Source organism: Crocodylus siamensis, chromosome 3 (genome assembly GCF_052110815.1).
Source record: "Crocodylus siamensis isolate JL-2025a chromosome 3, ASM5211081v1, whole genome shotgun sequence".
Classification (NCBI taxonomy): Eukaryota; Metazoa; Chordata; order Crocodylia; family Crocodylidae; genus Crocodylus; species Crocodylus siamensis.
In genome coordinates, this window is record NC_143397.1 from 247,167,927 (window position 1) to 247,195,697 (window position 27,771).

Sequence of the window (27,771 nt, forward strand, 5' to 3'; positions counted from 1 at the left end):
AAAATTGGGCAACAGTGGCTTTTCCCTTGCAGGCTGGCAGAGTTCCAGCCTGCAAGGGGCTGGTTGGCCGCCCCCCCCCATATACCCCCTTTGCCCCACACACTGGGGGTCTGGGATCAGGGGGTGGAGGGCAGCAGGTCAGGAGTGAGCACTGCGTCAGGACTGGCCACTGATGTTTACTCATGGGTCCTGGTACAAAAAAGGTTGAAAACCACTGACTTAGACCACAGCAAGTGTTAAGATGCATTTGATAGCATTTCTGCTGCAAGCAGTACACATAGCCACTAAGCCTTAAAGGCTTATAAAGTGCAAAACTACAGTACTATGAAAAACAACATTACATGCAATTAAGTTGAGCTATTTGATATCAAGAGGCTCTATGGAGCAACTGAGGATTACTACTGTGGGACTCCAGCATCCCTATTCTCTCTCTGTAGAGTAGCATTTCCTATAACCTAGATTCTGCCCTATATCTGTAAGACAGATGCTTGCTAAAGCTCTAGACCTGCCTCCATGGGTCTACCTTTCCAAACCCAGATTCTGGTAGTGTTTGAGCTACAGTTTATCAGTAAAAAACCAGACTCCACCCAGCTCATTACCTGCACCAACTTATTCCACTCTATAGAAGAGAAAACCACAATAAAGATAAAGCTGAAAAAGCCATTAGACTCAAGTTCTAAAAGCATTTGCAATAGTTCATGAAGGTTAATGATTATCTTCAATGCTAGTTAAGTCAGAACCAAGTTAAGCAGGCATCAAGAGGCAAAGAAACCCAACATTTGACATAGAAAGAAGATCCATGGGAGCACAGTTTTTAACTTTATACATGCTCAGTTAGTCTATTCATATAAGTAAATGGAGCTGTATACAAGTCTGCCCACGAACAACAAACACAAGGATGCCTACTGCATTAGTCCACTGTCAATTATCCAATGACCTTGAACTTGAAAAACAAACAATCTAAGTGACAAAATGACAGTAGACTGAATGACAAAAGGAAGGAGATGAACTAGCCCTACTAAATGCACCCAAGTGAGAGTGGATGCACATGTTGCTGTGGTTATTTGACCCCAGTTGTCTTTCCTGCTGAGAGCAGGAGGGCTGGACCCAACAATCTCATGAGGCCCCTTCTAGCAGTAAACGCCTGTGAATCTGTGAGTGGAAGAACCAGTGTATCCTATTCCTAAATACGAGTTACATTACCCAAACAGCTCCTGTCTCTTAAGTTCAATTTATAGTACAGCTGTTTTGCGGATAAATTCACAAGCTTAGTCTTTTAGGATTTGATGCATTTGGAATTATTGTGACAAAACTGTACATCTTCACCATATACATAATCGGGTAGTATAGTGTGACACTGCTGCGTGCATTTAATGATTTCTCTAAACAGTTGTGAATAACGTTAGGTCGGGGGTCAGCAATGTTTTTGGACAGCACGCTGAATACATCCACAAACTCTGCTTGTAAGATGTTAGCATGCTGGGGTCTCTGATACCATGTAGCTTCTTGGTCTTTTATAGGCTGAGATCACGTATAGTCCCCATTTTCTGTATTAGTAAGATGCCACATGGTATCATCTGGACAGTGACTGAATTACTGTCTCTTTGGTAATGTATACATTTAAAAAAAAAAAAAAAAATCTAAGCCCAGCTAGGAAGGAATGTGCTTCCTAGTTTAAAATGGTAGCAAAATTGCCAGTTCAAGTGTTTAATGCATTTCAAAAGGAGGTATAATGATAGCAAAATCTTTTTTTTTCCCCCCAAAGCCAGAACAAAAGAGGCTTAAAGAGTTTTAGTCATATTAAATTTAGATTTGTATAATGGTACTAATCAAATCTCATCAAGAAACCAAAATGTCTTAGCTGACAACTTGTGAGTCTTGAGCCAAGTAACAAGAAAATAAGCATTTACGATGAAGCCAGCAGCTGATTAGCAGCTGGGATTGTGCAACCCATTCCAACCTAATGGGAAAGACAGCCACAGTATTTCTCCAGCCAAATCTAGACATTTCATCATATCCTTACAGTTAGGAAGTTAAGTGCCAGGCTCTCCCCCAGGCAGCCCTTAGCTCTACTACTTCTTCCTACTATATGATCTGCACTATGACTAGCACCGTAGTATCTAGTAATCCCATCATGGCAGAGACCATGTTATGCTGTCTATGCCTTTAGACAGTGAGCTCCTCTGAACAGAGATCAGTTGCTCTTTCAACCCAAAGCAACATATGCTGGCAGCACCCTGTAAATAATTCTATTAAAGCTCTGCATTAACTAGTTTCTCTCCATTTCAACTTTTATAACTTCAACATTAATACCTTTGGAAAGCAGTATCTTAACTAAAAAGATTATTCCAGATACAGTTACTGGTCCTGGCCTATTTGAAGGTTCAAACACCACTGACATCCACTGACAGATTTCAGAAAAATAAAAGGTATTTTGCAGAGAACTGGAAAACCTGCCAAGATTACAGGTCAGGGCTCTTTCTGCTACCACCGTTCAAAACACCACCTAGACAGGAGCATGAAGAGAATAACTTTAGGCTTTTGTAACCTAAATGATTTGGTTAGCATGTACTGTCTTCAAAAGCTTCTAGTCAAAGGGGCACTGGTGACCCAAGGTAACTCTGGTAGACATCTCCATGACTTCAGTTTCTGCAAAACTACTCGAGCCTGTAGAGAGGCTGGAAGTGCTCGCGACCGGAGGGAACTTTCCGACTATGAATAGTACCATCCTCCCAAGCTCGCTTCCCTGCACAGTGGCAGTGGGACTGACAAGACACCACTGAGGCTCAGAGCTGCTATTCAATCCCTCCCAGCAACTGTGAATCAAGTCAGTGTCTGTCTGCTACTACTGGCAGCAGCTGGCACTGAAGCATTTCTTCGGGTAAGAGGAAGAGACAGACAGAGGGAGCACGCGAGGGTGCACACAAACACTAGCAAGCAAGAAGGTGGTGGAGGAAGGGACCCGCCTCTAAACCACACCCTCTTTTTCCTTCCCCGGAGCAGCAAATGCCTGCAAATCTTGAAGTCTGACATCTTAGAAGCCAGACCAAAGGCTTCCTGGGCCATGGAGTCCATGGTACTACAACCATTTCAGGCAACTGCTAAAAGCTCCATCTTAAAACCAATGAGACTGTTTGAGTCTCTTTCTCCTCAACTGGCTCTCTCTTTTCCTGATGATCCTAGCAGCCCTCCCTCTGTACCTATTTCAGGTATACAACATTTCTCAAACAGATGCCAGTAGAAGCCTTAATGAGAAGCCAGCTTGTCAGAAAAGGGGCCATCTCTACTCAGGAGCTGAGCTAGGCCTAGCCTTTGAAATTTGTTACAAGCCAGACATTTTGCCACATGGAAGAAACAGCTTCTGCCACAAACAGCGGAGAAAGAGGCAATAGATAGTTCATGCCACTTGCTGGGCCATGCAGTACTCCCTTCCCTCATCCATGAGGACTTGGTAGAAAGTCCCTAACTTCTGCCAAGCTGGTTCTTCTTTAGAAATCAGATATAGCGCCCTCTTCAACTGCAAAGAAACTGCCCAAGAGACACAGGGCTGCGAGTGACCGAGCCAAGAGCTAAGCAGTAAACACTTGAGTGCCTGTAGGGATGCAGGGGAAGACACAGATGATGAGTTTTGCTAAAGTAATTTTTTTTTTTAAACCATAGTTTTAAGCAGCTATAGCACCTGCACCACCATAAAAGCTTCAGACATTGGTCTTGATTAAAAGAACAAGATGCCTTTCTGGAATCCAGTCTCTGTCGCCTATTCTGGCAAGCGCAATCATGCTCTTCAAGACTGCTAAGAAAACAGGAATCACAATTCCCACCACTCAGCTCCATCTGGCAAGTAACTGCAACTAGCCAAGTCTGGTTTTCCTCTTTCGTGGCTACAGCACAGCAACAGTCACTGGCTACCGAGTACTCTTTTAGCAGACGTGAAGTTTGATCAGTTAGATGAGGGTTAGCGCAATATTTAAAACACTACTAATATGGTGTTTGAATGCAACCGGAAAAAGGAAAAAACCATGCAGAAAGCAAACGGTCAGCACAATCTCTTGTTTCTTATGGAAGAACACATCATAGCTTCTGATGAAGTAGGCTGTTCCTTAAAAACCCATTGGTCTGAATGAGATATTGTCTGAAATCAGGCAGATGGCAAGACAGGGCAGCACCTTAGAGACTGACACAGCTAACTGCCTTGTTATGTGGCGAAGGAATTCAAGTGTAGGCAAAGATCCTCTGGCCTTTATGTTTCCTCTAAGTGTGTAGTTAAAAGCACTCATGTGCTAGCTGAGGTCATCTTTTATTAGACTGACTAGACAGTTGCAAAAAAAAGTTCTTAATTTTTTTTGCAACTGTCTAGTCAGTCTAATAAAAGATATCACCTCTTTCAAGAACAGGGTTAACTTCTTTAAGTGAAAGAATGCAACTTTACTGGACAGGAAATCAAATAAATTTTGACTAATGCTTCTTTGAAGTGTTAAGGGTTATTGCAGAACTAGTTTATATCCTTATTTCAGAGAAAAAGCACATGAGCTATCACACTTAACTCTATAAGGTGCAACTAAGTACTTCTAAAACTTTATTTAAAAAAAAAAAAAGCAAGTTAATACCCTAGAACTACAAGAACATGAAATAGATAATTTTATATCTATGACAAGTTTCTCATGAAGGATAAACTTATTCTAAGAGAAATGCAGCACACGATTACCAGAAAGATCAAGTCTCCCTTCCTACTGATTTTGCATTTCTTGCCAGTAGGTGTCCACTTGTTTGCTCTCGCATTGCATCAGGAGCTTTAAAGGGAGGCCCCCTTTATTATTATTCTACAAAAAAGCTGGTCCTGATATTTTAGTTGCCTGGTACTTGGCTGTTCAAGTGTGTAAGTGAGTTAACTAGACATGAAACACTTTTCTGATCTCCAGAATTTAGGGATGAGTATCTTCCCATCGTCATCTGGTCATTATGGATTTAAGCTGCTGCTCCTGGAAATAAATGGGGGGGAGGATCAGAGGAACAGGGAAGAGTTGTCACCGAGCACAAGCGGAGCGCAAGGATTCGTGTTGCAATACTGCCTACAGCCACCTCCCTAGTAATTGTTGAACAAACAGTTAACGCAGGGGCAACAGACATCTCCCTGCTGGAAACCAGCTGGAAGAGAAGCCAGTTTTTAAGCTACACTGAGGTCAAACAGGAAGCAGGCAATTAAAGGGCTTGAAAATGCAGAGGACGTCCAATTTTAAAAAGGAACTATCTGTGTGGTCAGTATCAGGCTGAAAAAAAAAGAAAAGAAAAAAAGAAAAAGGAGAACTACAACTGGGAGGCTGAAATAAAAAAAAAAGGTTAATAAATTACGACAACCGAAAGGCAGTAGCTGAAAAACAAGAGGGGGAAAAAAAAAAGTCGGAAGCACAACCTGTCGGAGCAAGAACTGCAAAATCCACAGGCTTCCTGCTCGGGGGAAACAGGCTGGGTGGACAAAAACGCGAGCAGCGCGGGATGCGGGTCTGGGAGCAATCCCCAGAACGACACTGGGTGCAGCCGGGCACGGCGCGCACGTCGCGGGCGGAGGACCAGGACCGCTCCCGCCCCCGCCCGGACCTCCGCGAGCGCCGCCGAGCAGCCCTGCACCCACCCGCAGGGCTTTGTTTTATTAGTACCGCTTGCTTTTAAAGGGGGCGGCCCGCCCCCCGCCCGCCGCTTACCTGCGCCGACCTCGCCCCACTCCGCTGCCCGGCGTGTGCGGCTGTCGCGCCGCCCGCGCCCCTTTATACCCTTCGCCCGCCCGGCCCCGCCCCCGGCCCCGCCCCCCGCGAGCCGCGCGGGCCCGGCAGCCCCTGTGCTTCGAGCGTGTGGTGTGGGCCCTCTCGCGCCCCGTTACACGTAGCGCGCGTTGCGTGGCGCCCCCTGGGGCCCCGGCAGCACGTGCTGTACGGGCCGGCTCGTTGCCAGGCGCCCCACCTCCCAGGGCTTTGGCCCAGGTTTCAGCCACGGCCTCCGGGGCTCGCCTGGGAGCTTCGGGGCCTGGTGTTGTGGCTCCCCACAAGGCAAAGGTTGGGAAATGGTGGCTGCTCTCCTGTGGGCCTTCGAAGAGCCCCGTGGAGCGCATCGGGTGACCCCCCGCGCTACGCTGGGCGCGCAGGGCCTGATGCAGGGTACAGGGGGCTGATTCTGGGGTGCAGCGCCCAACCCCCATGTGCGGGGGCAGCGTGGGGCCTCGATCTGGGTGTGTGGGGCAGGGCGGAGGCAACTCGGGGCCTGGGCCTGGCGCCCAGTGCCCAGTGCAGCCTGGCAGTACTCGGGTGGGACCAAAAGGTGAAGCCCTGCCAATATGAGTAAAACCTGCCCTCAGCACCAGAGCTCTTGAAGACGCACGTGCTGTGGGGCTGGGACCGGCACTCAGTTGTTTGTTGGTCCTTGCTTGCCCTGCACCAGTCTCCTGACTGTTTATCTCAATGGAGCAGGGCAATGTTAGCTTAACACAGGTTAAATAATACGATCTGGAGATACTCCTGGCTGGAAGAGTCCTTAACTGCCATGCTATAGTGGCACTGAGTATGTGTTTTATTGCCATTTGAGGTGCAGTTAACACCCACTCCATGTAATACGTACTACCGTTTTACTGCTACATGTAATATGTGACAAGGCCCTAACACAATGTCCTGTGTGTAGGTTGCTGATTGTCAGCCCCAATCTCGGCACTGTGCAGGAGCCGGTTCAGCGGTGTGGTGCCGGGCCGGCATCAATGAGCTGGCCTCCTATTATCCCCCTGGAGTGGTGGGATGATAGATGAACGCATTATTTAATTGGATCTAGAGACACTCCTCCAGCAAAAAGTCCTAACTTTGCTACCATATGATCGTACTTAGCATTGCTGCTTGAATGCACTGCTGCTTCATCGGCGACCTAAAAGATGGGATGGAGCGCACCCTCAGCAAGTTTGCAGGTGACCCCAAGCTGGAGGGAGTAGTAGATAGGTAGGGCTAGGATTCAGACTGACCTAGACAAATTGGAGGATTGGGCGTAAAAAATCTCATGAGGTTCAACAGGGACAAGTGCAAAGTCCTGCACTTAAGATGGAGGAATCCCATGCACCGGGACAGGCTGGGGGCTGACTGGCTGGGGCAGCAGCTCTGCAGAAAAGGACCTGGGGTTACAGTGGACAATAAGCTGAATGCAAGCCAGCAGTGTGCCCTTGTTATCAAGAAGGCTGATAGCATACTGGACTGCACTGGTAGGTGTGTTGCCAGTATCAAGGGAAGCGATTATTCCCCTCTATTCAGCAGTGGTGAGGCCTCATCTGGAGTGACATAAAACAAGACTTCAGGATACAACACCTTGCCTTGCCTTCTGCCTGACTTCAGACTAATGTAGCTAGCTGCCTTTCACTACTGGAGCTGGGTGGCTTGTGACACTAATCAAGGGCTTCTCACAAAGTCAGTAGCTACTACCAGGAACAGAAGACATCAAAATCAGGAAAACCCCTCACTCCCCAGTGAAATAATGATGTAGCTGAAACTTGAAGCCTGGAGCCAGGGTTCCTATTCCTCCACACTTTACCTGCCAGCAGGACTCCACTTTGTGCAGTTTGCTACTCAACTTAAAAGTGAATACAGAGGCAATTTGCAAAAGGACCCAGGGATCAGTAGTTTTCAGAAGTCCTAAGAAGAGCAGTGCAATAGCAAAGTCTCACTGTAGAAAATAAAAAGAGTGATTACATGTGGATAACTCGAAGTCAAGCCAGACTAATAGAAAGACTATTTGGGAATTTCCAAACAAATCGTATGTATATGGCACATCACATACTGCCATTGAAATCACCGGTAAAATGCTAACCAATTTCAAAGGAACAGCATTTGATTGCAACAGATTTCTGAGTCCAGGGATGTGTGTGCTGCAAGTGGTGAGTCAGGTGTTCACAGAAACTGCTTCTGTCATAGTCATCTTAGTTGCTTGCACACAAAGACTAGGTCTTTTTATACAGATTGTTACCTTATACTCTGTGTTATACCACATCATAGTTGTCCAATGTACAGAAATCCACCAGGGGGTAGGTTTAATTTGTGAAAGGTCTGAACTACTTTTGTATAAAGCCCTTTTCTCTAATATGTTGTGAGATACCTGCACTACCTGTCTCTAATCTCATACTCATGATTTTAAACTGTTTTCTTTGTGCTGTGCACCAGCAAAACCTGACTTACTAACAGAAGAGAGTGTCCTCGTGTGAGATATCTGACTGACAATACGTTCTAAACTGAGCGCTGAAATAAATTCCCTTAAGCTCACTCAACTTTTATATCTGAATAATAACTCTAATAATGCTAGCTTGTATGAGTACAAGTTACTGCTGCTCAAACCCACTGTTGTTGTCCAGTGTTCGAATCCTTGTTTGTCACATGGAGACCTGGCTTTGACTGCAGAGCACACATACGACGACAGCCATCAGGGCACCAAATGTCCGAACTGGGTCTGGCCTTTGCATACTGTCTGTGGTCTAAAGTGGAGATGGAAGGCCTGGGCAGCCTCCACTCCTCCATACTCCTGCCTAGTCATACGTGTGAAAGGTCCTGGTGACCTCTCACACGTACCATGATACAGAAGGATCAATGGTTGCCTACTGCTGCTAGACACTAAAACTGTTCAAATGCATGTTAGTATCTCTGCTGCTAACAAGTATCCCATATCTGAAACTGGATGGGGAATATTTCTTCTGGGGAAAAAAAACCCACTAGGTGTCTTAGCTTCACTTGAATTATTATATTTAGGAAACAGCATAACTAAAACCGTGAAATCCAGCTGGATGCAGGGATGGAATAAGTTGCACACAAAGTTTTTGTGAGGGTTAAAAATACTCCTAAAAATATTATTTGATACAATCTTCATATTTCCCCAAGCAGGAAGCAATTGTGACCACCTGAAACCTGAGATCCTACTCCTACCTTTGTTTCAAGGTAATTTCCATCATCACAGATCCTCCCAGGAGGTGAGAGCCTCCATGCCAGCTATGAACTCACTGTCCAGAGGAGTTTTCCATCTATTGACTCCTCTGTGAAATCCTATGAAATATGAACTTTCATTTCTATCCAGGAGAACTTTGACAATCCTTTCTCCAATGCCTGATGAAGGGTGTTGGTGCCCAAAAGTTTGCAATTAAAGAATTATTTTTGCAAAAATCTTGTTGGTTTAATAAAAGGTATCAACTCTACTATAAGTCGAGTCCACTATGAGTCCTGATTGCCTTTATTTGATACAAAGGTCATAACTGCATTATGTTATATGCCCCCTCTGCCCCACAACCCTTCCCCCACCCCTTCCCCTGCTCTCTCCAAGGCCAAAAGTCAGCAGCAAAGTGACAGCTTGGTAAGTGTTTTACATGGCCTTTTGAATCAGGCATTGAGTTCTACCGTCTCTATATATCTTTCAAACTCTAGTCTGGAAACTAACATCAAAATCCTTTCACTTCTCAACCTGACCTATTTTGAACCCAGACCTTTAAACTGGCCATTGTCATTCTAGAAGACTGATGCACTCAACTTTAAAGTTATGGAACAAGAAGAAAGGCACTGGAAAGAAGGTGGAGTGGCCCAGTTTTCCAAGGAAATAATCCTTTCCACAGATAAGTACAAGATCCCAAATCAGAAAGACTCAAGACTTTGAGCAAATTCTGACTAGGAGCAGGATCTAAATTTTGTGTCCTGGACCCTCTTCAAGCAGACTGAAGAACTAACTGGAAAGCTTTGCTGGTTTGGAATGAAATGGATGTGGATTGCATTTTCCTTTGATTTTTGCATTCATTAAAAAGACCCTCACATACTGTTTAAATTCAAGCTGTGTGGATGTGATTAGTCACTGCATGAATAGCTGAGTGTTTCCATGTACTTATTAACAGTGTTGTGGCTGTAATTTTGAATGAGAGTAAGTTAAATATTTATATACAATTTATTAAAGTGTTGCTGGTTCATGTCAAATGAAACCCCCTTTTCTGTGCCACACCAGATCTCACACCCCATCCATGGAGAATTATACTGTAACAGAATTTCCAGTTGTTGTCTATGTATTCACGCAGATCAATTGTCCTTCTAGAAATCATCCATTGCAGCTTTGGAACAAGGACGTTGACCTCAATTTAAAACACACACACCCATGCACGCACGCATGCACACACACCCATACCCACACACACGTACGTCCACAGACTGATCTGTCAGACTCACTATAAAACTTATTTTCTGTTTGAAAACCGCTTCTAGCAGGTTTGTCTGACTAATTCAGCAGGCATGTATCTACAGGGGTGAGGTCATCCTCTGTGTCTTGTAACAATACTCAGATTTCTGAAACTTTTACAAAAAAAAATAAAGGAACCTGTGCTGAACATTGCAGTTGATATAATTCAGGTTACTGTCCCCTTATAGGCTCTTTTACTAAGTGAAAAAATAAATATCAGGAATTCTTTTTGTATTTAACCAAGAAGCCTGCTTCACAGCCTGCTGTGCTACTTAAGAGACTGGAATCCCCGAAGGAACTTAATAATGAAATCTTCAGCCCTGAGATATCCAGGCTCTTTGTACGATGCATGGGAGAGTCAGGACCCTAAGAACAGGACCCTAGAAATCAGCAAGCTGAGAGGGGATCCACTTAAGAGGCGTGGGTTTTAAGCCCAAGGCCTCAAAGGGATTTCAGCACCCATCCCCCTCTAGAGTCTCAGCTTTCTCACAAAGCACTCTCCTGGGCACCAGTGTATTGTAGCCAAAAGCTCAGTAGTTAGAGCATTCGCCTGGTAGGTGGAGATCTATTTTGAGATCCCCTTTCATCCAAATTTGAAGCATGGACCTTAACCTAGCTCTCCCACTTTGCAGAAAAGTCCCTTAACTATGAGGCTGAGGGTCTTGCTTGTCCTAGCTCTATCCAACTGAGCGGTTCCGCTTGTTCATGTCTGCACTAGGTCTGTTGGAAAAGAGCAGGAGCCTGAATCAACAGTTTCTGCATTAGGGCACTTATATGGGATGTGGGACAGTCAAGTTTGAATTTCCTTCTTCAATTATTTACACTAAGAACAGCTCCATCAGGAGACATTTGGATTGACCCTGAAACACCATCTGGGAGACCATGATTCAGTTTGTTACTCTAAATCAGCCAAAATGCATATTAAGCCTCAATCTGACACTTCGCAGGCAATGACTGTAGCCACTGCACTGTTAAGACAAATTTTCTGTGGGCCCTCAGAAGTCCTAATCTGCTTATTTGTGGTTGCCTTGTGAGGCCCAATCCAGAAGGGACATTCAAAAACCTCTATCAGATTCAACTTGTGGGTGAGGCAGGCATAAAAATTCTGGTTTAGGAAAGCTGTTGGGGCTCAAACATGATTATTAAGCCGCATTAGGACTTAGGTGGTTTTGCACATGCCCATGCCCACCAGCAGATTGAGGCCTGTAAAGGTTTAGGTGGAAGCTGAATGAGAGTTGTGAAGATCCCAACAGTCCTACAGTCTTAGCTGTTACTACCTAAAGTGCTCATTAGGCCATAAGTACATAAAGATATAACCCTCAGAAATGTAAGCTGTCTCCATTAAGAGAGAGAGGTTGAGCCATGTTTTACCCTTAAACAAACCAAGGAGTAAAACCCCAGTTTTCAGGTAGCACCTGAACCGCAACCAGCCTGTTTGTGTGAGGTTACCACAATGCTATTTGCTTCAGATTGGGCACGTCTACAAGTGCGCATTTACTGAAATCACTGCACAGAATGGGCGCACCTCTACACATGCACACCCGTATTACACAGTAAATATGGTGACTTGTGCCAACTTGAGTGTAAATTTGATGCCTGAATGATGCAAGTTCACTTGATGCTGGTATCAAGTTTACAATCAGGTTGGCATAAGTCACCATATTAACTGTGCAGTACAGGTGTGCATGTGTAGATGCATGCCTGTGCTGCACACTAATTTTGGTTATTGTGTAGTAAATGCACACATGTAGACATGCACAATCTGAAGCGAATAGCCCTATTAATTCTTGTGCAGGAACACATGTGTAGGCTTCTTACTGAGCACCATCACTGTGTGTGAAGTGACTTGGGACTAACTTTAGTCCCAAGTCAGTCCACACACAATGTTAATACACTTTAATGCCAGCACGTTTCATAGTTTCATACTTTGTAGGATCAGAAGGGACCTGAGCAGATCATCAAGTCCGACCCCCTGCCATGGCAGGAAAGAGTACCGGGGTCAAACGACCCCGACAAGGTGTTCATCTAACCTCCTCTTAAAGACCCCCATGGTAGGGGCCTGCACCACTTCTCTTGGAAGTTCATTCCAGATCCTAGTAGCCCTAAAAGTGAAGTTGCGCCTCCTGATGTCTAATCCGAATCTACCCTCTGCCAGCTTGTGACCGTTATTTCTAGTCACTCCTGGCAGTGCTTGGGGGAACAGGGACTCCCCCAATCCCTGCTGGTCCCCTCGGACTAGTTTGTAACAGGCCACTAGATCCCCTCTAAGCCTTCTCTTGTGGAGGCTGAACAGGTTCAGGTCCCGTAGCCTTTCCTTGTAGGGCCTTCCCTGCTGCCCCCGATCATGTGAGTGGCTTCCTCTGGACCCTCTCCATGTTGTCCACATCCCTGAAGTGCAGTGCCCAGAACTGGACGCAGTACTCCAGCTGCGGCCTGACCAGTGCCGCATAGAGGGGAAGGATCACCTCCCTGGACCTGCTTGAGATGCATCTGTGGATGCATGACAAGGTGCGGTTGGTCTTCCTAACTGCATTCCCACACTGCCGGCCCATGTTCATCTTGGCATCAATGATGACTCCAAGATCCTTTTCTGCCTCTGTACTGATGAGAAGGGAGTTCCCCAACCTGTAGGTATGGGGCTGGTTCTTCCTCTCCAGGTGCAGCACCTTGCACTTGTCAGTGTTGAATCCCATCCTATTGACATCCACCCACCCCTGTAACCTGTCTAGGTCTGATTGCAGCCTATTCCTCCCTTCCAGTGTGCCCGCATCCCCCCACATCTTAGAGTCATCAGCAAATTTGAACAGGGTACTTTTTACCCCCTCGTCCAAGTTGCTGATGAAGATGTTGAACAGTGCGGGCCCGAGGACTGAGCCCTGGGAACCCCACTGTCCACATCCCTCCAGGTCAACAATGACCCATCCACCACCACTCCCTGGGTGCGGCCCTCCAACCAGTTGGCGACCCATTTGACTATGTGGGTGTCAACACCACAGTCCCCCAGTTTCTTAATTAGAATGAGGTGAGAGACAGTGTCGAAGGCCTTTGGAAAATCCAGGAAGACTATGTTCACTGCTACCCCTGCATCTAAGGATTTGGTGATGTGGTCATAGAAGGCCACCAGGTTGGTCTGACAGGACCCACCGCTAATGAACCCGTGTTGGTTGCCGCTAAGCATAATCTCCCCCGCTGGCCCCTCGTGGACATGTGCCTGGATAATTCTCTCAAAAAGCTTACCCAGGATCGAGGTAAGACTAACTGGCCTACAGTTCCCTGGGTCCTCCTTCCTCCCTTTTTTGAAAATGGGAACCACAGTGGCCCTTTTCCAGTCCTCTGGCACCACACCGAGCACCATGAGTGCTCATACAGTCATACCAGGGGACCCGCAATGATCTCAGCTAATTCCCTCAGCACTCGGGGGTGGAGATCGTCCAGACCGGCTGATTTAAATATGTCCAGTCCCTCCAGAAGTTTCCTGACTAGCTCCTCACTGATCCTTGGCTTTGGTGTGCCTCCCCTGGGGCCTGAAGGAGGTCCAGTGGGGGGGGCTGATCTGGTCCCTGCTCAGGAAAATGGGCAAACAAGTCATTAAATAGGTTAGCTTTGTCATCTGGTGTGTTGACCAAATTTCCTAGCGTGTCTTGCAGGGGCCCCACATTACCCAGAACCTTCTTTTTGCCCCCTATGTATTTAAAAAAGGACTTCTTGTTGTCCTTGATCCGGGAAGCTAGTCCCAGTCCCATCTCCGCCTTGGCCTTCCTGACCACCCTCCTGCAGCCCTGAGCAACCGCAGTATAGTCCCCCCTGGTGATGGTCCCTCCCTGCCATTGGGTGTGCACCTCCCTTTTAGCTAGGAGATATTCCCAGCTGATTTTGGTGAGCCATGGGGGCTATGTGCTCTCCTGCTCCTTTTGATCCGTGTTGGGATTACCTCCCTTTGGGCTTGGAGTTTCGTCTTCTGAAGGAGCTACCACTCTTCTTGGACACCTGGCTCCCCTCCCCTCTGGGACCTCAGCGCTTCCCCAACTATTCCCTTTAGCTCATTGAAGTCCGCCCTCCTGAAATCTAGGGCTGCTGCCTTGCTGCAGGCCTTTGCCACCTTGCACTGGATGGTGAATTCCAGCAGGCGATGATCACTGTTTCCCAGGTGGTCGAGCACCCACAGCCCCCTCACCAGGTTGTCACCTGTGGCCAGCACCGGGTCCAACAAGGCGTCTCCCCTGGTGGGGCTGTGCACCTCCTGGGTTAGATGGAGGTCCTGCATTTGGGCTAGGAACCTGTTTGAGTGGCCAGACCTGGCTGACTGCTCCTCCCAGCAGATGTCTGGAAAGTTCAGGTCACCCATGATGACCATGTCCTTTGACCTAACTACCTCTGTGAGCCAACAAAGAATTCCTGGTCGAGCTCTTCCCCTTGGTTAGGAGGTCTGCAGTAGTCCCACTGTTAAGTCTCTTTCCCCTCGACTGCCTTGTATCCTAACCCAGAGCACTTCAGTGTGCCCCTCTTCTGACCCTGTGCTACTTGATGAGGATGTGTATTCCTCCTTAATGTAGAGCGCCATGCCCACACCTTTGCTCCCTGTCCTATCCCTCCTGTACAGCCTATAGCCCTTGATGTTCACCGCCCAGTCATGAGTTGGGTCCCACCATGTTTCAGTGAGCCCCACCATGTCTGGGTTGGTGTCAGCTAGCAGGAGGGTAAGTTCCTTCTGCTTGTTTCACATACTACGAGCGTTTGTGTAGAGGCATTTGAGGCCTCCTGTGGATGTGTGCACTGGCCACCTAATCACAGCATTGCCCTGGCCCCTGTTGCTTACCTGCGTATATGTTCTGATCGTTGGTCTGGGCTGGGCTGTACTTGTGAGTGCTGCTTGGTTTAGCGGTCCAAGGCTTCCTTCTCCATTGTCTTCCCCTTCCCTCTACAAGCCTAGTTTAAAGCCCACTGGAGGAGATCCGCCAACCTAGAAGAGAACACATGCTTACTTTTAGGGGAAAGGTGGAGCCCATCCCATCCGAACATGTCTCTCGTTGTGATGTGCGGGTCGTTGTCAAGGGAGCCAAAGCCTGTTTCAGGACACCATTCCCTAAGCTGCCAGTTGGCCTCTGTGATGCACATCTCATGCCGTCTTCCACATCCTCTCACTGGTAGAACAGAAGAGAAAACCACCTGTGCACCTACCTCCTTTAGCACGCCCCCCAGAGCGTGGTGGTCTGCCATCAGGTGATCAGGGCTTCTTCTGGCTGCATCATTAGTACCCACATGGATTAGGACCATGCGGTAGTAATCAGTGGGCTGGATCACAGCCTGCATTATCCCCGTCGTGTCATGAATTTTTGCTCTGGGTAGGCAGTAGATCTCAAATGTCGAGGGGTCCTAGTGACAGATGGTTAGCTGTACCTCTCAGGATGGAGTCGCCTGTGACTATCACTCGACACTTTCTCCTCCAGGACTACTTAGCTCCTTCGGCCTGCTTGAAGCGTGGAGAGTGTGGAGTTGCCTCCTCTCCAGTTGCCTCCTCTCCCTCCTTCTCCTCCAGTGTTGCCAGGGCCTCGTACCTGTTCTCCAGCCGGACTGGAGGAACTGGTGCTGCTGTGTTACAAGCAGCCCTGGTTCTGGAGGTGACCGTCTGCCACTCTGCAGTGGAGGGCACCTCCCGAGGTGCTTCTCCCTTGGATGTGTGGCCCTGTAGGGAAAGGAAATAGCTGTCAATTTCTTCCTCCACCTCCCTAATTCCCCTCAGCCTGCTGACTTCCTCCTGGAGCTCCCTCACTTGCGCCTCCAGGGCCCTAAGGCGGGCGCCTGCAGGACAGGTGTGGGGGTCCCCAATCCATGCCCCCCTGGGCCTTGCTGGGCAACCCCCGCAGGCCAGCAGATGGGGGATGCCAGCTCCCCCATGGGCTCTGTCTGGGTGGAGGCCTCAGACAAGCCCCGGGTAGGCTGCTCCCCCCAGGCAGGGGCCCTGGCAGCACTCCACGTCGACACCATCATAGGAGTTGCTGCTTGTTTTTAACTTAGTGCACTGCCTTTGCCCCACACTAGCAGAAGTCTCCCTCCTGGCCCTTGCTGCTTGCCCACCAGCGCGAACACCGATGCAAACGCTGGTGTGCTCTGACAGAGCGCGCCTGTTTGTGTGCTCTGTTTGTGCGGTGCAGCTCAGGAGGGCAGCTCAGGAGCACGGCTTCCTACCAGCTCAGCACATTCACACAAGGGGCTATCCAAGATGTTCATCTTATACAGTGTTGTTTTGAAGTGTCTATATACAGTTCTTTGTGTGTTCAGCTTGACCCACACTACTCTGTCAAGGTCATAACCAATGCGGGACTCATTTGGTGTTGGTATGAAACATTGTGGGAACCAATTTCAGACCGGATTATTCTGAACAATCATTTCATTTCCTTTCACCCTGCCTCTTATGTAAATTTATCACAATACGCAAGACCACAGTACCTGGCCTGCTGCAGGGGAGCACTGGGCTGGGGGCGGGGGGGGGGGAGGAAGAAGGGGGAGGGGAGGCACAGGACCCCAATGAATCTCAATCCACCCCTGACTCCAGGCACTGGCACATGCATTTCCCAGCCCCCCTGAGCCCAGGCGTCTGGCTTTTCCCAGCTGGGAGGCAAAATGTTGGCATCCTGTGCTGTGGTCAGCACCAGGTCATGAAGAGCTATGCAGCTTCTGACCACAGGTGCTGGAAAGGGTCTGGACAGGGGACTCACCAGAAATCCCTCAGTGTCTCCCTTGTCTGTAGACTCTGCATTTGTGCAAAGGAAGCTCAGTTGTGGAGTCTACAATGCTGGATCCAGGATGGTCAGCTTGACACCTGCAAAGCATGGGAGACGCATGTGTAGATGGTACCGATGAAATGGGAACCAAAGGAGACCCTCGATGTGGGGGTTGGAATGAACATGTTGGGCCCCAGAACAGGAGATATGGCATGTGGGAGCTGCTGACCTGTGGTCTGGGGAGCCAGGAAAGCATTCAGCAAGGCCCACTCTGGGGAGCAGCAATGCGGGAGGAGACAGAGACCAAGCTGCCCAAGACCTGAGGCCAGGGCTAGCGTTGGCCCAGCCCACTGTCCAGGGCTAACTTGCTACCCCTAGCCACCAGTCCTATCTTGCTACGTTAGTGTGAGTTGTGTAGGGATCATAGAAGATTCACCTGAAGCAAAGGAGATCCATGTGGAAGAGCCTAAGACTCCACTCTAGCATCTACTCCCCAGCTATTCTATCTTCCCCTTGATAACATGGCTCCTGTAGGCCATGGATCCTGCTCTCAAGGGGAAAAAATATACAAAGCACTTCTGAAGCTGTGGTAATTTGTGAAGCCATGTCTTCCAGATTGGGATGGGCAGAAGATTCAGCAGAGCCCAGCTAGTGGCCCCAGTACAGCCCTCCATCCTACCTACAGTGCTGAACACAACAGGACACAACAAGCTGGAAAAAAGGTAGCTGATCATGGATGGATACCTTCCTCACATATGCCCAGCTGGGATTTATGGGTACCAGGTTCTCTCACAGAGTGGGAGGATTGGCTGTAGATTTGTAGCTAATTAATGTCTAGTTCTTCTCCTCAGTCTCAATTCAGAGTAAAGCTTAAATGTGTGTTTTTACAATGTAAATGTTATTTTACCAGATTTCATAACAGAGAATAAAATGTAGATGTCTCAACCTATCATCGGTGCTAAGATGAACGCCCTGAGCAAAATTCACTATAGCAGCATTACACCAGGGATATTAAATGTTTTTCAGCTGCGCAGACAATATAGCATGAATCAAAAGGGTTCTGTTTTCAACCTTTCCGTGTACACTGGAGTAACTCCCAATCACCTTCTTCATCATGGATGGGTTGATCCATGAAGTAAGTCCCGAATGCTGCGTTCCAGTTTGATCTGATAAACTAGGCCATTCAGAGCATATGAGTAGTCTGTCAAGGGTAGGTATTTGGGTGCAGGCAGCGTTATAAGCGTCACGGTGCATGGATCACTTTTTGCTGCCTATCATTATACCAGGCAGAAGAGATGAATAAACCTCATGGAGTTGGACAGTTCTGTGATTCTCTCTCACCTTTTGACTCCACAAAATCATTTCTTCCTGCAGCTGAAACCCACAGTTCCCTTCCACTACCAGTTCTATTTTAAAATATGTTTCATTAGCTAAAAGGGAGCTGCTGTTTCCAGATGCAAATGGAAGAAACCCTCCCATCCAAAGCCTAACTGGCACCAGCTCTGCATGGATGATGCTTACAGGCAGTGGTGTATGGGTACACCCATCTATCAGGATGTCTCCCTCTCCCTGCCCTTCAGCGACAGTCTCTCCTACATAGACTCTCAGTAAGTTTGAGTTGAACTTTTGAACTGAAGGCTGTTAAAAACAGGCAAAACAAGCCTGCCTACCCACAATATTAGACCACTTAAATAGGCAGGAATTAGCTTTCAGTCTTCACTTTGATCTGACAAAGAAGATTAGTAAAAGGATACAATTGTTGCCCAGCATCAGCAGGAGGATAATAATGCATATTCGTTGCTTGGAAATGCACTTGGAAGTACATGCCCCTCCAGGCTCTAAGGCTGAGCTCGCATTTACATACCAATAGCACCGTGGAATGATTATTGAAAAGAAAGAAAAAATCTGGATCACATAGGCATCCCATGTAATATTTTCAACCTGTCAGACAGCACGGACTGTTTTGTTTTGTTTTTTAAGTCCTGTACTATAAATGTTGAGCTTGCAACTTTGAACCCACACTCCTGCAAGCACAAAATTACTACCGTTGTTACCCTAGCATTCTCAGCATGGACCACACGAACAAGAGCTGCAGCCATGTGCCCTTAATTAAGCATGGAGTCCTGGTGTTGTGCTTCTGGATTCAAAATAGAAATACCCATTAAACAAATATTTTGGACTGGACAGGAGTATCCGTTTGGCTCTAAAGCAGCGGTGCTCAACCTCCAGCCCATGGACTGGATCTGGCACATGAGCTGTGTCATCTTGCCTGTGGGGCTCCCTGCAGGTCCACCAATTTGGCAGGACAGCATTAACTTCTGTGGTTTCCAGAGCCTCAGCAATTAATGCTGCCACTGCTCCCTACTGCCAAATTGCTGGACCTGCAGGAAACCCAGTGGTTGGAGAATACAGCCCTGCACAGTGGGGTGCCAACATGTGGGGTCAGGCTGCATCAGGAGCTGGCACACAGGGCAAGGCTAGCACATGGGGTTAGTCTGTGGCTGATCCAGCATGTGGGGCTGAGCCATGGCCAGATCCAGTGTACAGGGCCAAGCCGGGGTGCAGGATCTGGGGGGCAGGGCGCTAGATCATACCCTGAGCACAAACCTAACAGTGGATCCGGCCTGAGGACCAACCCTGCCCGTAGGATCCCACCTGCAGACTGGCCCAGTGCCACTCCTGTGACCTGCAGGGCCAGAAGGCTGGGCACCATCGTTCTAATGCACACAATACCAGAGAGAGGCATTCAGGTTTTAAAAATAGTAACACTGGAACAGAGGTGACAAGACACAAAACATCATGCTATTTTTCTAACCAAGAAGTCAAAATTGCAGCAATATTCCAAGAGCCCAAGCCAAGATGAGTGAGTCACAGCTAGTTCCACAAGTGCTTTGGGATCCGTGGCTGCAGAAGCTTGCTCATAGATCAAAGAGAACATCTTAGTCAAAGCAGAAGTGCCCTTTTTCCAGCTGAACAAGAAACGGGACATTTTGGACCCACATCCTCTACCTACCTTTGGCACGATATACAGAAATAATGTCAACGACACCCAGCCCTGGCTGGTTCTGGAGCTGTATGAGCAGTCAGTATTAACCAAAGAGGCACAACAGCATAAAACCATCCAGGTGGACTATAATAAGCACACTCCTGTTGAAGAGCTGTGTTATTCATGATAGCAGGAAAGACATAGCTAATGTAGGGGACAAGCTCAAGAGTCACTTGTAGCTTGAGAGCCGTGCTCTGAGTATTGCCACGGTGTTTAGGAATAATAAGCAATCAAATACCCTAGCAAAGGAATGTATGTCTTTATGGCTGAATATCAACTAACCATGAAAGAATTTTAACGGGGCCTTAGTTACTGGGCTCCATGGGAAAACAGAGATGTGACTCACAGGAAACAACACAGAAGTACATATTGCTGCATTTTACAGCTACATATACACACTTGGGTCTTTTAGAGCCTAGGGTTATTTCCTCTGACATTTGATGCTAATTCTAAGGTGACAGAAAAGCAGGGTGATGGATTTCTAATATTTCATTTCATAAAATAAGCAACCAAAAATCATAAGCATATTATAATTTTTAAGGCTAGGTACATACATTCAAAAAGCCTGAGGTGAAGTCAGTCTAAGTTATAGGGTTTTCTGTAAGCAGTGTAGCTTAGATTGGTAGTGAACAAAATACACATTTGCCCTTTGGTTGGGGGGCCAAATCTTGGACCAGGTTCTCAGGGATGTAGGTTGTAGCCATGGTGGTCTCAAGAAATAGGCAGACACGGTTCTTTGGGTAAATCTGATACCTTTTATTAGACCAACTCAAATAGTTGGAAAAATTCTTCTTTCCAAGCTTATGGGTACAAATACCCTTTGTCAGGCAAGGTTCTGCCATTTTTAACCAGGTAGTGTGAGCCAAACTTCTGTTTTTTTATGGGAATAGACCCGTTTCTGATCACTTACACTGCTAAAAGTGAATGTCTATACCTGGCTTAAGAATGCTGGGTATAAAATAATCTGTAGATGTTTCTTAAAAATCAGTAAACCACATGCTGATTCATAAAGACTTAGCACTCTAAGGGTATGGACAAATTCACACTTGGAGCAGCTTCAGAAGGGGAAAGTGAGATTCTTCTGTTCCAGTAGCAAAATCTCTCTAACTTTAACTATGCTTCATCCAGGGTCGAAGTCAAAACCATTTAGCCATGAACGATTTGTGCCTGCTGAGGCTTTGGACACACAGCGACTGCCCACAGGTGTCGGCAGCATCGGTGGTGGGGGCATGGCAGCGGGGAGTGGGGACTGCCCGCAGGCGACCATGGTGATATTGGCAGTAAGGGTGAGCCAAGGAGGGACCACCTGCAGGTGGCCGTGGTGGTGTCGGCAGCAGTGGGGGAGAGGGGTGGCAAGTGGCAAGTGGAAACCACCTGCAGACGCCGGCAGCAGTGTTGACCAATCTCAGGGGGGGCACGTGCCCCACTGTATCCCCCCTATGCATTACCTATGCATTTAGCTCACCTGTATTGCTACAGGCCTACGTGTAACAGAGCATAATAGCTGCTGTGCACTCCAGAACAGCAGCTTCCTCTCCCCTTGTGAAATTGTTCCAAGAGTAAGTTTGTCTATACACTAGAAATTATAATAAGAATTGTACTGATAACTATTTTTGGGTCAATATTTCATAGTTTCATAGTTTCTAGGGTGGGAAGGGACCTGAGCAGATCATCTAGTCCGACCCCCTGCCATGGCAGGAAAGAGTACTGGGGTCAAACGACCCCAGCAATCTGTTCATCTAACCTCCTCTTAAACACCCCCAGGGTAGGAGCCTGCACCACTTCTCTTGGAAGCTGGTTCCAGACCCTAGCCGCCCTGGCCGTGAAGTAGCGCCTCTTGATATCTAACCTAAACCTACCCTCTGCCAGCTTGTGACCGTTATTCCTGGTCATTCCTGGCAGTGCTCGGGGGAACAGTGACTCCCCCAATGCCTGCTGATCCCCTCTGACTAGTTTGTAACAGGCCACAAGATCCCCCCTCAGCCTTCTCTTGTGGAGGCTGAACAGGTTCAGGTCCCGTAGCCTCTCCTTGTAGGGCCTGCCCTGCTGTCCCCTGATCATACGAGTGGCCTCCTCTGGACCCTCTCCATGCTGTCGACATCCCTCTTGAAGTGTGGCGCCCAGAACTGGACGCAGTACTCCAGCTGCGGCCTGACCAGTGCCGCATAGAGGGGGAGGATCACCTCTTTGGACCTGCTCCAGATGCATCTGTGGATGCATGACAAGGTGCGGTTGGCCTTCCTGACTGCCTCCCCACACTGCCAGCCCATGTTCATCTTGGAGTCAATGATGACCCCAACATCCTTTTCCGCCTCTGTGCTGACAAGAGGGGAGTTCCCCAACCTGTAGGTATGGTGCCGGTTGTTCCTCCCCAGGTGCATCACTTTGCACTTGTCTGTGTTGAATCCCATCCTATTCTCATCCGCGCATTTGTCACTCTACTCTGCAAAACTCTAATGTATGGGAGACAACACTATAAAACACCTCAGTTTTCCATATTTTACACTTCAGAAACATTTTACAAGGCTGAAACCTGAACCTTATCTAATAATGCTCATTTCCATTTATTTAGCACAGTCTACGCATCTAAAACACAGGGTCTGATTCAAATTAGTTGCACAAGCCAGAGACTCTTCATAAGGGGGAATGTATGTTCACCAGAGCGCCCCAAGGGATGACAAAGTCAAATGGTCACAAACTCTTTCATGACTGTTTCAGGCTGGACATAAGGAAGAACTTCTTTACTGTGCGAGCCCCAAGGTTTGGAATAGACTGCCGCCGGAGGTGGTTCAAGCACCTACTTTGAATGCCTTCAAGAGACATTTGGACCTTTATCTTTCTGGTATCCTATGATTCCTGCTGACTTCCTGAACCTTAAGCAGGGGGCTGGACACGGTGATCTTGCAAGGTCCCTTCCAGCCCTAGTGTCTTTGAATCTATAAATCGATGAAAAAGGGTGGAAAAGAAACAGGGTCAGGGCATTTATATTTGCACTTGCTTTGGATAATCTTTAAGACATGAAATTGCTTAATTAATAGTATACTGATATAATCAAGGAGGGAGAGAATGTAACTACTTACAGGCACCGACTTTTATTTTTGCCTGGGGGTGGGGGTTGGGGGCTAAGATGCCCCTCCTTCCCCTGGCGGTATGGCCAGAGCAGAGCTGAGTGGAGCCTAGTGGGGCAAGGGCAAATGCCGGTTGCCTGTGGCAGGCTCAGGGCTCCCCGCCCTGTTGCTGTTCCCCTGGAAGACCTGCACCAGCCATGCCACCATGACAGGCAGGAGATGCCTTGCTATGTTCATGCAGCTGGCATGGAGCTCCTGGGGGAAGGGCAGCAAGGTGGAGATCCCTGAGCCCTCAGCCCACATCTGACCCCACCCCATACAGAAATCTGGGGTGGGGGGCACATGCCCCCATACCTCTGTCACCAAGGGTGCGCACAGCAGCAGAGAGTCATGCCCCCCGGACAAGTCACCCATGGCCCTGTCCTGCTGCCCGCCCCAGCCCCAGGCCCCATGCACTGCCCTGGCTGCACAGCGGTCCCAGGCCCCTCTCCTGCCCCACTCCCTCCCTCACCATGGGGGCCTCAATCTGCCCCCACCTCCATAGACTTACCTGCAGGCAGCTGGGGGAGCTCCTCTCCATCACTACTTGGGGCTGTATTCCTGGCTCTGTGTATGTGTGGACACACACACATGTGGTGCCCTCTACATCCTACTCCCCGAAGCCCCTTGCAGGCAGGAACTCTGCCACCCTGCAATGGGAAACCCACCATTTTCTGCAATTTTCTGGAATGGAAAACCTGGATCCCTGCATGATACTGGGAATTCAGGACAAATTGTGTCCCAGAGGCATGCAGCCCAGAACTGGGACTTGATGTTCCCATTTCAGGACTGTCCCACCCAATTAGAGATGGGGGGAGTCACCCTACCTTCAGCCCGGGGGGAGCCAGAGCCCTCGGGCCTCCACATACTTGGCACCTATGTAAGAACTGCAACTTAAGCAAGGGTGAAGAGAGAGGTTTTCACTTTGTAATATGAAACAAATGAATAGTCAGTGAACAGAGGAGAGAGACTTCATACCAAGTCCCAATGCAAAAGAACCAGAATAATAAATGACCTCCACTGTGCATCAGAGAGGAGCTGGCAAAACAAAAACCAGAAAGCTTCCCAATTCTTGGCAGCTGCCATCCACCTATTCCTTGCCAGGACGAGAAACCCTTCACCCCAGAACGGTATTTAAAAAACCCTCATTGTCAGCAGTCCTCCAGATCCGGAAGGGAGCTCTGGCAGCGCTCCTCTGTGTGGGAGAGCAGTGCCTCGTTTGTACTGCACCTTTGGAAAAATCTTAGCAAATCTTTTGCTTGTTACAACTATCTTGGGCCAGTTATTGTCATGCCTCCTACTCACAGAAGTCCATAGGGTTGCACGGCTCTGTTTGGGTTGCATTGACTCATGGAAAGATTCATAGGAAAAAGTCTACAGTGGAAAGGATGCAATGTCCCTTCAGCCAAGCCCTTTATCATGGGCAGGATGTTGTTAGCAGCTGGCCTTTTCCTCTTCCTTGCAGAAGGGGAAAGAGCCACAAACAGAGGGCATCATACCTTCCGTGCACCCGGTAGAGACACCTCAGCTGTATTAGGTTTGATATTGTTAATGCTAAGGGCTCATGCAGGCAAAATGGCTCGGGTGTGTAAGTATTCCTGAGATAAACCAAGCTTCAAACATAGCAGGGTCTATAATTTCATATATTTCATAGACTTTGTAGTAGTAATTCTTGCATCCGAGCCTGGGAATATCCTTTATGACTGGTAGGTATGTGATGCCACAGATTAACTAGCTCTGTTGTCTCACTTCCAACTAGCTTCTGCCACACACAAGACCCGAAACCATACAGCACTTCCACAGACAGGGCACCTAGTCATCCATCCCTGGTTTTTATTAGCAGATGTTTAGGATTGTGAATCCAAAAAGATGACCAAGCCAGTAGGGAAATACAAATCGCCCGAGCGGGGGACTAACATTAGAGGGATGGGGGTGAGGAAGGGAACACAACTAACCTACAGAGTTAGCCAACTCAATATTCCCTTTCAAATTCCCACAGCTGGCATCCACAAAAACCTAGGCCCCTTCCATTCTCAGGAACAAAGGATATCACATGCCCTCGTGTATTTAATTTTGGAAGGTGCAGTTTTAAAAAAAATGTCATGTCACAAATATTGCTCAATTCAACCCAGCCCTTCAGGCAGGCAGCGAGGGCAACCGACCATGTTAGGAACTGTTTTTCTATCAGCCAGTTAAATGAACACCTCTCTCCCCCCCGCCCCTCCCGCTTCCTGCTCAAATGGGCAAGAAATACTGCTGCAGAGCAAACGATTTGGAAGTGTCATTCCAAGTGGGATTAGACTTGTTTTAACTAGTGTAGTCTGAAATCAAAAGGTTGTAGATGCATCCGGCAAAAGCTGGTGACATCTGAAAGTGGAGAAGTGAGACTGACTCAGAGATGCGACGTCAGAGACATTTTACAATGTCAATTCAAAATGCGTGGAATCCAAAACAAAGCAGGATGTATGTGCCCCGAGGAAAACTGTCGTACATGTACTGAGAAAACAAAGGCGCTGCATCCTTCAGCACCAAATGCTTCAGCGCAAATGGATTCATAGCAATTCAGCTAAGCTCTGAGGCTGCCTGACCGCCAGCTGCTAGGGACTAGGAAAGAGAAATGTTTCAGTCTAGGGCACAGCAGGCAGCGGTTTGCTTTCTAAGGGGCTGCCTAAATGCTCCACCATTAGTGTGGCACTCTCTGTTTATCCATCCAAGAAGAACAAATAGTAATTAATGTACACCTACACCTAGGAAGGAAGTGGCCTGGCAGAATCTGTGCCCAGGCTCTTGAGATCATTTGATCTTGTTGATTTTCCAAACTATAAGATCGTACTTAATTCACCCTGCACTTTTCAAACCCTCGTTACAAAACTAACATGATTGGGGATTAAAAAATGGCATAATCGCTTTTAAAAAATGGCATAATAGATTAAAAACAGGTATAGGGCAAGAGCAGAAGAGAAAGCATTTAACGTACCTACTTGCAAGACACACACACAAAATGTGCTGTTTGCAGTCTTGCTTTGAGAAGCTTTTTAATTGGCAACGTATTGGCCTACGGAGAAGTGGGGTTGAACCAGGCTCTCAAAACCACCAAGCATTCACCAGGAATATTTCTGAACTGGGCAGAGCGAGGACACCGAGTTCATTCAAATTCAGCTTCTTTAGAAATCCTAATGACGTGACCCTCCCAATCTCCAAAAGCAGAATTGTGACATGGTTGTGATAGACAGTTCCTACTGGTATAACTAGATAGTCTCCCACCTCATGCACAGACCATTACGTCAGAGAATGAGGAGGAACACGTTCTGTAGTTTGGCGCTGACAGGGGGATTGGTCCATCTACTAGCATCCTCCGAAAGGAAGGAGCAGCTCCGGATGGTGGGATTATTAAACTGTTCTGGGAGGGTTTGTGGGCACTGATGCTTGGATGAGAGGACAGGAAAAGAGTGTCTCAGTTTACTTAATATTCTGGCAAATACAAGACAAAGACCTTTCTGGCCAGAGCAGAAACACTATGAAAAGCTGCTGCTTCTAATTACCCACTTAGGCAAATTTATTTTCAGTGGCATTCCCATTATGAACCTTTCTGAAAGCATGTCACTTTTTGAGGGGACAAGTGTCCAAAACTTTCTTTTATTACAACCAAGGCAGCAGCACACATGTCGCTGGGGGCAGGGGAGAAAGGGGGTGAGAGGCTGTCATAAGGCAAACCATTGACAAAGGACATTCAGAAATGTATCCACAGCAGTTTATAATGCTCCTTTGCTGTTGTGTGTGCGTCTGATTTGCCTACACACTTCCACATATCAATACCTCCCTCTGTCTTTGGGGAAATATTGCAAGAAAAAAACCTTAATGAACAAAGGCATATTTTTTCTGGTTATGCTGTGCTTGTACCCTATCCTCACTGGGACCTAATCTATGTGAAAGCATCTCCTGGATTGCCTTTATAAGTCTGTACAGGCCTCTTACTGAGAGTTTATGCGAGTTGGCTGCTTATATTTTCTTCTAATTCAAGGGTAGGCAATCATTTGGGCTGGAGGGCCATTTAGCCGGTTTTGGTGAATTGTTGAGGGCTGCTCACACACAAGCATGCACTCACACATACACATACACATGCACATGCACACACACAATCTCCCCACGGCTTGGCCAGAGCGTGCACCGGAGTGGGAGCATGAACACATCCGGGGCTGCAGCACACCCTGGCCCCACCAGGCCCAGCACCTGCCGGCCACATCTGCAGCTGAAGCACATGGCCGAACTAGGCCAGGCCAAGCCGGTGAATGCAGGGCCCCTTTCCACAGCACTGGCTGCGACTCGGGGTCTCCACTCCCCAGTACTAATTGGGGCACTCAGAAGGCACCTGGCAGTTACCTGCTACTTCAGGTCGATGGCCCAGGCGGCGGCTGGAGAGCAGCTGTGGTTGTGCAGAGCAGGCCGGTGAAGTCTAGCCGGGGGAGTCGCACAGGGGCCACTCTCAGCCAGGTCCAACCTCTGCCTGCGGGATTCGAGCCTGGCCGGGGGCCTCCATGCTGTTCTGCCCTACCATCATGGCTCCTGGCACACATGCCCCCTGGCATTGCCAACCCTCTGGGATTGCCTTGGAGTGTCCAGAAATTAGATATAAATCTCCCCCCGCTGAGAGTCACCTGGGAGATAAATGATGGGGCGT

General features: G+C 47.9%; 1 protein-coding gene across 1 annotated transcript in view; it reads right to left on the bottom strand.

Annotated features, from left to right (window-relative positions):
* The window catches only part of NDRG1 (N-myc downstream regulated 1), a 44,092-nt gene extending 38,314 nt beyond the window's left edge, over positions 1-5,778 (bottom strand). Inside the window, exon 1 of the mRNA XM_090040682.1 lies at positions 5,700-5,778. The gene's annotated coding sequence lies outside the window, so the exon portion shown is untranslated. The remainder of the gene's footprint in view (positions 1-5,699) is intronic.
* Positions 5,779-27,771: the final 21,993 nt, after the last annotated feature.